Source organism: Chinchilla lanigera, unplaced genomic scaffold (assembly GCF_000276665.1).
Source record: "Chinchilla lanigera isolate Chin_1 unplaced genomic scaffold, ChiLan1.0 scaffold00060, whole genome shotgun sequence".
NCBI classification, from domain to species: domain Eukaryota; kingdom Metazoa; phylum Chordata; class Mammalia; order Rodentia; family Chinchillidae; genus Chinchilla; species Chinchilla lanigera.
In genome coordinates this window covers 1208543-1218971 of record NW_004955461.1, presented here as the reverse complement: position 1 = coordinate 1218971, position 10429 = coordinate 1208543, and the positions used below count along the sequence as shown (strand labels likewise).

The 10429-nt window shown below is 40.0% G+C and overlaps 1 pseudogene; it reads right to left on the bottom strand.

Moving 5' to 3' along the window:
• Window positions 1–315: 315 nt before the first annotated feature.
• Window positions 316–3621, bottom strand: LOC102028388 (annotated as a pseudogene).
• Window positions 3622–10429: the final 6808 nt, after the last annotated feature.

The window sequence follows — 10429 nt, the reverse complement described above, 5'->3', positions numbered from 1 at the left end:
ATATCAAGAAAGTGGTATACCTTGTGACATAATGAACTAAATGAAATCACCTCAAAAATTTGCATCCTTACTACTGCAAATTGAACCCCTCTCTAGTTTAATGTCAATGCTTTGCTGCCTCTGCATTTCCCTCAGAATGAGTCCCCATTTCCTCTTGGAAAACACAGGGAAATTTGCCCAGCTAGGCAAAAAATGTCAGGTCTTGATAACCCTTTATAGGCCACCAATCTGGGGCAGAAAGAAAGCTCATCATTTCTAAGTGGTGTGAGTTCTCTGATGACTCATAAGACATGAACTCTGAGAGAAGCTTTCTCCTCACTGTTTAGAGGTTCTCAAGTGATGACTCCAACTAAATCTGTGAGAGAAACTATCTCTGCCCTCGTGACAGGTGTAGGACTTTTCTCCTATGTGAATTCTCTGGTGCTTGATTGAGTTGCATCTCTGACAGCAGTTTTCCCCACAAAGGGTATATTTATGCTGCTTCTGTCCTGTATACATGCTCTGATGTCAGATGAGATGCATGCCCTGATGGAAGCTTTCCTTACAAGTTGTACATTCAAAGAATTTCTTCTCTGCTCTGTGGGATCCATGGTTTGTAAGAGAAGAGCTACAGTCATTCATGGCCCCCTCATTCTCAGAGAAACGCTCAAGGCCCTTTCTCTCTCTCTCTCTCTCTCTCTCTTTCTCTCTCTGTCTCTCTCTCTCTCTGTGTCTCTCTGTCTCTGTCTCTCTCTCTTTTTATGAATGACAAGGTGAGAGTTCTGAGGGAAACTTTCCCACACTCAGCACACTTATAGGTCATCTGTGCATTATGGATACTTGGGTGCCAAAGAAAGTTGGAGCAATGAACAAAGATCTCCCCACACTCTGAGCACTTTCTCCCATGTTTGTTCTCTGGTGCCTATGGAGGCTGGAGATGCAAGAGAAGATTTTCCCCAACACATTACACTAGTAGGCTCCTGACCTGTATGCGTGTATTGATGGTGAGTCAGATGGATATTTTGACACAATCTAGGCATTTATGTGCCTCCTCTCTCAGGTGTGCTCCATGTAGTGAAAGAAAATGTGGGTGCACTCTAAAGACTTCACCGCACTCCATACCCATGCACAGTCTTTCTGCTGCATGTATTCTCTGATACATAATTAGGTTTGAGTTGTTAGAGAAATTTCTGCCACACAAGGGAAATAAATGGAGTTTTGGAGCTGAAATTTCTCAGATGACTGCAGTTCTCTGCAACTTGTTGCTCCCACTAGAAACCACCTTGTTCTGTCCTCTAGATGTTTCCTATACCTCTCTTCCCTGTCATGAGGTTATTCCTGTTCAGGACTCCAGGGCATCTGCCCCCCATTCTGGCCAGGGAGTAGCACTTGCAAGTGAGTGTTGTCAGGGGAAACAGACTGGATATTTCAGTCTTGGTTCTCAAATTTCTCTTTCCCTGGAGCTTGGATTCTGGATCATGTCCTCCTTACAGCTCTGGACACTGAGATCCCATACCCTCCCTCCTCATTCTACCCAGGTACTTAGAGCCTCTTGACTGGGAATGTGAAGCTCCAGTGACTCCACATTCTCATAACTCTCATTCACTATGTCCCTGGAGAGGGCTTTTTATTAGGATCTTGATGCTCTCATTCCTCCTGGGAGATGTACATTGCCACATCCTCGACACTTCTACACAATTACTGCTTCAGTCTCCCAAGCTCTCCGCATATCCTTCACAAGTATCACTGCTTCCTCGCTGCTCTCAGAGGCAGTTCCTGCATCCTGCTCTGGATCTCTTGGGGCAGTATCACTGAGAACTCTCCAGCACCAGTAGCTCCAGGATCTGCTCCTTCGTGAGTGTCTCAGGCTGCCACCACCATGGGCAAAGCTACTGGAGTGGGCAGAGGACTTTTTGGGAAACGGTGGCCTCTTGGAAGTGGAATCTTCTCACACTTTTTTAAAATCCTTATTTAAGGATGAATTACATGTATGAGGCAGAGTGGAGTTTCATTTTTCTTTATTGTTTTTTTCTCACCCTCAGATGCGGAATGAGAGTAATGATTTTGTTCCACACCTTAGCTTTGTATTTTTTACTGAAATAACTCAAATTGTAGACTGCTTTGGGGGAAATAAACTAATTTATGGTATGTTTATTCCCTCCATTGTGAAAGAGCTGTATTCTAAATGTTAATCTGCATTCAAGTGATAGACCACATTCCAAGCATGGAACAGATGCTAATTGCTGGGTGGCTTCCAGTTTCAAACGGCATCTGGCATCCCATCAGCTCTTAATATGGCCTTGGCTCTCCATTCTCTGGCTACTCATGAAGAAAGTGAGCAAAGCAAAAGCTTACCACTCCCAAAATTAAGACTGGAATTTGGGCTGGATTCTTAATCATTTTATATCCATTTGAATATATTTCAATAAAATGCTGAAGATTAGCTAACATATATCGTGTATGCAGTGGGAATAGAAAAGTTCTCAGTCCAATGAAATAGACGCAAGTTACCTAGTTATACTATAAAAATCAGAAAATGGGCTGGGAGGCTTGCTTATCAACTTTCCCTCCAGTTACTGATTACAAAGGAGAACCCATAATGAGACAAATGGGCAGCAGCATTTAAGAAAATATTCCGTATATTATTGGCAAACGCCCAGCCAGGAGACATCTTACTCCAAGACTGAGTGAAGAGTATTAAGAAAATATTAGGAATGCTCTTGAAAATCCAAAAGAATGTCCAAAAAATGTTTAAGCATTATTCAAAAGAATGTTTAAGCATTATTCATAATAATAAAATGAACAAAGAAAAAAATGTATATTAAATACCAAAATATCACAAATAAAAAATAGACCAAAATAAAAGAATAGAATAGATTGGAAGCAAAGTTGAGTAAACTAAAGTGAAATATGAAAATTTTAAAATTATAGTATCAGAACTCCATAATGTAAGGCAGATGAAGGCAGAAATGAATGTGAGAAATCAAATCAAGATTGTGAACAGAAACCAGAGAAATCAAACAGAGGACTCAAGAAATAAATGCAGAGGACACAAGAAAAGTAGTGGTCACTCAAAATTAGGAAAGAGAGAATATCCTGCTACTATTTGCATAATTGCTACACCCCTGGAGAAGAAGTCCACGAGTGCAACTAGCAGTGATGCAATACTGAAGAGAAATCTGTGAGCTAATATGCAAATGGAAAGAGGTCACTAACCCAACATCAATCAAAGAGTCATGCCTGGCAGAAATGTGAATTTCAAGTGTGGAAAAAAAAAACCTGTTCTACAAATATCTAGGCAAGAGGCAAAACGGTTTCTCCTAAAGGGATAAAAAAATAGGCTAGATGCTTTTAATAATACAATACTTCTAGAATGGGACATTGATCTATAAAATATAAGCTAAATGCTGGTACGAAAAAGCAGTCATTGTAGTCAGAATTTACCACGGAAAAGATTTAATACAGGACACAAAATTTATAAGATTATTTTGTAACATTCACCTAAAGAGTCAAATACAAAACAGTGTGGGAGATCTGGCCACACAGTAGAGACCAGAAGAAGCCAGCTGAGGGGCTGGATCCTATGGCTATGTTCCGCACAAGTCCATTTGAAGAACTAGAGTCTGTGGCAATGTCCCCCATGAGTCCAGCTGGAGGCCTAGGGCTGACAATGTTTCATGCAAGTCTGTATCAAGGATCTGCACTGGGAAGATATTGGCCCACTGAGGGGGCCCAAGAGAGATTTTCAAGGGTGTGGACCCAATTTGAAAGAATGAATGTATGTAAGACATCAGCAACAACAGCAGGCAGCATGGAGAAGACCATTGTACAATAGCACACAAGTGCAAGAGCACAAGAGCCAGAGCAAGAGTGCAAGAGCCTCCTGTATCATTATTGTATAATTTTTATGCAGGCTGTTATCACGTATTTGTATTCTTACATAATGCCATAAACAGCACATATGTGTTTACCTGTGCTAAGTCATTGTTACACAAATGTATCCCACTGTGAGCCTGCACTAGATGAGTGAGGTGATGTCCTTGGGTGTCCTTAGATGCCCCTGAGCTTTGCAGCAGTCAGAGAGGCTCCCTACAGAAGCTCTAAAGGTCAGTGGTGGAAGCTAGAAAGTCTGCACCAGCGGAATGGAGAATCTGTGCCAGCAGGCTGAGGAATCTGCGCTGGATCCTGTAAATAATACTCAAAGTAAAGACCAGAGCTACTCCGAAGAAAACCACAGCCATCCTCAGCAACAGCAAGGACCCAAGCTCCTCTGATGATGAGAAGAGCTGAGTTCATGTCAGGAAAGCCAGCATGAGAAGCTTCTCCAGAAGAATCAACAGCACACTATTTTCCCCTGCAGTTTTCTTTTTACACTGTTGGTGACAATCCTCAGGTCTTCCACACCCAGAACCATGCTGGTTCAGTTCACCTGGGGGTTACAAGTTCACCATTAGGTAATCCACCACAGCAGCTGTGTTTAAAGCCTTGGTTTCTGGGGTCTTTATGCCATTAAATGACAAAATTTAAGCCAAATATTTATTTCACTTTTAATATATAAAAATATTTTCCTGCTACTGTATGAAATAATTAATAAACAGCCTTATGTCCTCTCATGCTGCAACACTGTACCATACTTGACTTTAATTAAAATTCCCTTCCTTTCCTCCCTTATTTGTATTTTGGAGATGACTAAGTTATGTTTTTTATTGCATCAATATAATCTTGACCAATCCATGCATAATCAGAAAGCAAATGTCTCTCTTAAGAGTTCCCTAGTGACACTCACCAGTGCTTTTAGTAAATTTAGAGACTGTGAATGGCCCCGGATGGTTACTACACCTCTCCTTATGTGTAGGAGTTTTCTGTCTTTTTTTGAGACAGGGTCTCACTATGCAGTTCAGGCTGACCTTGAGCTCACTTTGTAGCCTAAGCTGGTCTTGAACTTGCAACAATCTTCCTGCCTCAGCCTCCCAAGCACAGGGATTACAGGGGTGCACCACCACACCCAACCCATATTTAGGATTTTTACAAAGAGCATACTGAACCCTACCTACCTGCTGGTCCTCCACAGCTTCCAGTCTTGCCCAAATTTAACAAATGTATACTTTATCATTTTCCCAATAAATTCTGTTCTGTCAAGTTGTTTTTATCTGTCTCTTTGTTTATGTGTGGGTCATGTTTCCACTGAACTCCATTAAGTAATTTCTCCAAGAATAGACTGCACTGTATTGGAGCTAATGAGAGGTCACAGACTCTGAGCACCCTGGTTTCCAGCATCTCTTCATCTAACTACACACTCTCCTTACCTTGGGAAAGAGTGGTTTGGGTGGACCAGTGCCTTGCACCCACTGTGTCTGGAGCCGTATATGGTCTTTTCTTGGATTAATGCACTGTAGTGGGAGAAAAAAAACAATTAGCTACACAGCATATGTCCTTAATGGTTTGATAAAGGACCACAAAGATAGAATGAAAAGATAGGCGTGGAAAGGATCCCTTTTTATTAAATTTAATGGAGGAGGGTGCTGAATATATTCATTTCCATAGATAAACAAGCTAAGGGAAAAGAACATCTGTGAGTAGGGGCTCCTCCAACATGTAGCAGATGTGTTGCAACAACAAAGCCTCTCCTAAAAGTATTTCAGGGTTTAATTATTTATCTGTTTCATTGAACGGAGCAGCAAGGCGGGGGGATGAGCTGAGGAAGCATATTGTAAATTTATCGAATCTGGAAATTCAATTCCAAATGTAGTTTAAGACTCCACATGCTGAATTATCTCTCAGAACATATGCTAACTGCTTTTTGATACTCAGACTCCAACTGCATTCATTTGTCCCATCCCACATGGGTGGTGGCTATTGCTTCAAATCGTTCTTTCCATGTCTTTTCACTAATACCTTTTCTTCCCTGAACTTTTTAACAACCTTCCATCTTATCACACAGACTTCAGAGTGGCACTGTTTGAAACTATTCTCCACATAAGTCTTTCTAAAAGGCAAATCTTACCATTAGATCTGCGAAGCAGTGAAGGAAGGGGAGGTGGCATGAAAGATTAAGGAACAATTAGTCCAAAGCAATATTGATGAGAGATAAGTAGATGAAGTTAAATGAACTAATACAGTAGAATTTATCTCTCTAATTTATCCCAAAGATAGGCAATAGCTCTGAAAGATGCATGTTGGGAGAAGAGCTCTGAATGATGGGCAGGGTACAGGTCAGATGTCTTCTCTCTTGGAAGGATACAAGTTTTACAGGAAGATGTTACTGAAGGTGGTGGAAGTCAGTGCATAGTGCTCTGAAAAGCTATCTAAGAGGAGAACAAAGCATTCTGATTAATGTGACCTCAAAGAAACCAGAACAGCCTGATCTCAACCCATTTCATGGTCCCCCATTGCCAACTGTGTCCATTTTAGTGTAGTAAATCAGAATTACCAGATTTCTTTAGAATCCTCCCCCAAAGTCCTCCCTTGTATTCTGTACTCTAGCATAAATGTGTATTTCTGAAATATCATTCATCTTTATGACGTGGCATGTCCTCTCTCCATAGGTTTCTGCATAATTTCTTAACAAAGCAATAAATTCTTGCTAATCCAATAAAAGTGTAATTTGGATATATTTTCCTCTTTTCCTCTTTAAGCCTTTCTCTATAAACCTACACACACATTCTTTGACAGGAAAGATCTTTGTAACCAGCTTTCATAAGTTCTGGATTTGTGCTTGATACCTAAACATTATTGTTTATTTTTATTTTTTTCTTGGAATATAAAACTTATGAAGTGTTAATGTTCCAGTCTGTGTGTTTTGAATGAATGAATGGTGTACTTAGCATTATGAAGTCCAGGGTATCCAAGCTGAGTAGCATACCAGTAGTGTGGGGAAAGGAGGATTGCAGGGACATGTAGTCACTCTATGTTAACAGAGTTACACCTGTGGACCAAAATGATGCTGTTTGAATCTGGAATAGTAGAAAATGCTCTACTCACTTGGTTTACTTTATTTTGTTTGTTTTATAGTTCATATTAAAATTATGGATATTTTTAACTGAAAATGTAAAAAGCACCTCATCTTACTTAATTTTACCCATAATATTCATAGTTAGCATAGTTTCAGACAGGGCTTGATAGGAGATTAAGATTCAGTTTCTTTCCATCTTCTTCTTGTGCTTTATTGGTTCCCCCTTTGTGGTTGGACTCCCTGGAGAAGCCTGAGGCAGCTCTGGATACACAGACAGCATCTTCACATTTTGGCACTCTAGGAGAAGAGAGAGCCTTCCTCTCACTGACCATTCTCATATGTGATTGTTAATCATGATATGTCAACTTGACTGGATTAAGCAAAACCTAGGAGATTAGTAAGCACAGTTCTGGGTGTGTCTGTGGAATAGTTGGCATATAGGCCTGCAAAGAAGGGAAGATCCATCTTGGTTGAGGTATCATCAACCAATAGGCTTGTACCCAGGATGGAATAAAAAAAAAAAAAAGAAAGAAGAAGGAACTTGGACATGCTTTTTGGAAATTCCATTCTGCTTAGGTTGGGGAATCTTTTGTTCTGTTGACATCAGATTCCAGTTTCTTCACCCTTCTAATGGAGACTCATACAAGTAACCCTTCAGTGAACTTCCAGACCTTCAACTTTGGACTCGTGCTGCATCTTTGATTTTCTTATTCTGTGGCTTCTATCTCCTGGAGCTGAGTGGCTACTGGATTGTCTGGCTCTCTAGCATAGAAATAGCCATTGTGGATTCTCTTGGCTCTGACTTCGTAAGTCTACCCTATAAATCCCTTGTATAGATAGATAGATGATAGATGATAGATAGATAGATAGATAAATAGATAGATAGATAGAACCCTAACCAGTATACCATATAAGGTCAGTTGCTTGAAAATCACACCATGAACTCATCCCAGATGTAGTCTCTCTGGCTAAGTAAATGTGATGCTTTGATCAGTCCCCAGTCATAGGTCTATCCTGCAACTTGCTTCATTCTGAATATATAGGCAAAAAATGGAGAACAAAAGTGTTTCTTCCATCTAGGAATACTATAAAATTGAATAAACCAGGTCATTTTGAGATAGCTCTGGGAAATGTGACTCCAATGTAACTGCACTTTACTTTCATTGACAGATCATATACCCCTGTGGCCAGGCAGGGAGGGCAAGGTGGTGATATGACTGATGCACAATAAAGCAATAATAGAAGTAAACCAAAATAAATATATCAGATACCACATGTAGATACTTACAGGTCAAACTTGTACTATAAAGTCACTGGTGGTTAATTTAAAAAGGGCAAGAAACATTTTAGGGTTGATAAACAGAGATTCAGAAATTCAAACCTAAGCAATGTAACTCTGGAGTCCTTCCTTTTATCTTACACACAAATTCCATGCAAATTTGACTGATGCTAAGAACTTTCCATGGGGAAACATATGCCTTTAAAATGAAGATTTTTAGGTACCTATGGAATAAATGGATGAAAATATCAAGCTTCTGGTACTTGTGGTTTTTTGATCTGGGTTGATGTTTAGCAAATCAGTTGAGAACACCAAGCTCCAGTGCTTTGCAAAGAATTGATGAATTCATAAATTGCCTTGCTCACATATTTCTGAAAGGAAGATTAAATTGTTCTTATGATTTGTGTCTAGATGTCCCCACAAAGTCTAATGCAGTCATGGGGGTAGGCTTTTTCAGAGGCAGCTGAATCTAGAGTGCTTGTGATTGTTTTCTAATGCAAGGCTGGGTGATTGCTGGATCACTCCAGATTGAATTGGCACCACCCTAATCCCAGTTGTCTGGACAAGATAAAAGGGGAAGAAAGTGTTTCCCCCTTTTGCTCTTGTTGCTTTTGCTCTCTTCTGCTGCCATGAACTGTTATTCCTCTGCCACATCACCCTGTCTTGGAGCCAGCTGATTATATACTGAAACCTCTACAAACAGGAAACTAAATAAACCTTTCCTTCCTTATCTTTGGGTGTTGGGTGTTTTATCTCAGCAATAAGAGGAAAGTAACCAAGAAAATCATCCCTTAGAGTCTGAACCATCAACTTTTGAATTAGCAACAAAATGCACTAACCAAATGCGGTAGAGAAAAAAAGAACTTTAGCTCTTGGTTATTTACCTATAGCTGAGAAGAAGTCTCTTCCTTATGATATTTTTTCAGAATTGTACACAAGGGCCCAGTAACACACAATTTCCATACATTTTTCTAGTTTATCATAAAAACACTGTGGTGTATGTGTGTGTGTGTGTATTCACAGAGTGGAGCTCACAGAGCTTTTAACTTCTCAATGCAATTTAACAAGTACTGTTTTAGACATCTTGGCAACTCTTTCATTCACTTGGGAAAGCCATGCGTGTAGAGATGGCTTCATTTCCATGGAAAGGTTTCCAGGCTTCAGAAACAGTCTGAAAGGCAAAACTTCCTCAAAAGCAATAGGAATTCATCAACATTAATGGGAACTTGTCTCTCTCCAGTGCTGTGAGCTTCCAGCGGGATTAATTGTTTAATATTCACAAAGGACTTTGAAGATGAAAAGATCCACATAAAGGCTGAAAATGAACACTCATTTTATTTGCTTTTTTTCAACCTGTGGTTGAATCTGCAGGGTTGCCCTGTCTTTGAAGCAGCTCCACGATTATAATAATGATGACCACCCTTTGAGTTGGGAGAACAGAGTGAGTAGGGAGGAATATTTTCTCCCTAAGCTATGTTTCTGGTAACAGCAAAAGCGAGGGAGGACTATGATATCCAACAGAGACCTATCACCTGCCAGCTGTGTGACCTACGGCAAATTACTTACAGTCTCTGAGACGCTACTCCCACAGCTGAAAGAATGGAATAATTGCATCTACTGGCTATTGTCAAACTAGGGGTGATCTAAAAGACTTTGACAATGCCTAGCACATTACTGGTACTTCTGCAATTACAACATTCCTGCTATAGCCAACGTTGGAGGAATATTAATGAATGTGGTTTCCAGTTTTAATGCTGCAGAAGCCAACACTGATCCTAATTAACTTTAAAAAATTTTAAAGGGTCAGAAAGAGCCCAGCTGACAGACAGAAAATTAAGGAGTCATTTGTACATATGTTTGCCTAAGAGTGGATTCTGCTATTATTTATTCAAGATTAAACAAGTATAAGTAACACCAAAGTCCTAACTGCTTTATTTTTGCTCCACTGTTATAAATAATTTCCTTAATATGGTTCTACCAGTGACTTCCATTCAAACCCGCACTACTGTTGTTAGTAATTCTGAAGTATTTCACAAAGTTGAGAGCTTATAAACACCTATGCCATCTGTAAGAGCTCCTGCAGTACACTGAGGCTTTTTACATAAGACTCTGAACTAGAAGATGCCACAAGGAGAGATACAAGTTATGAGACCAACTCTCCCTCCATGTCTGACACCAGGGTTGTCTGGAAACTGTTCTCTACTCTGGGGTACTGCAGT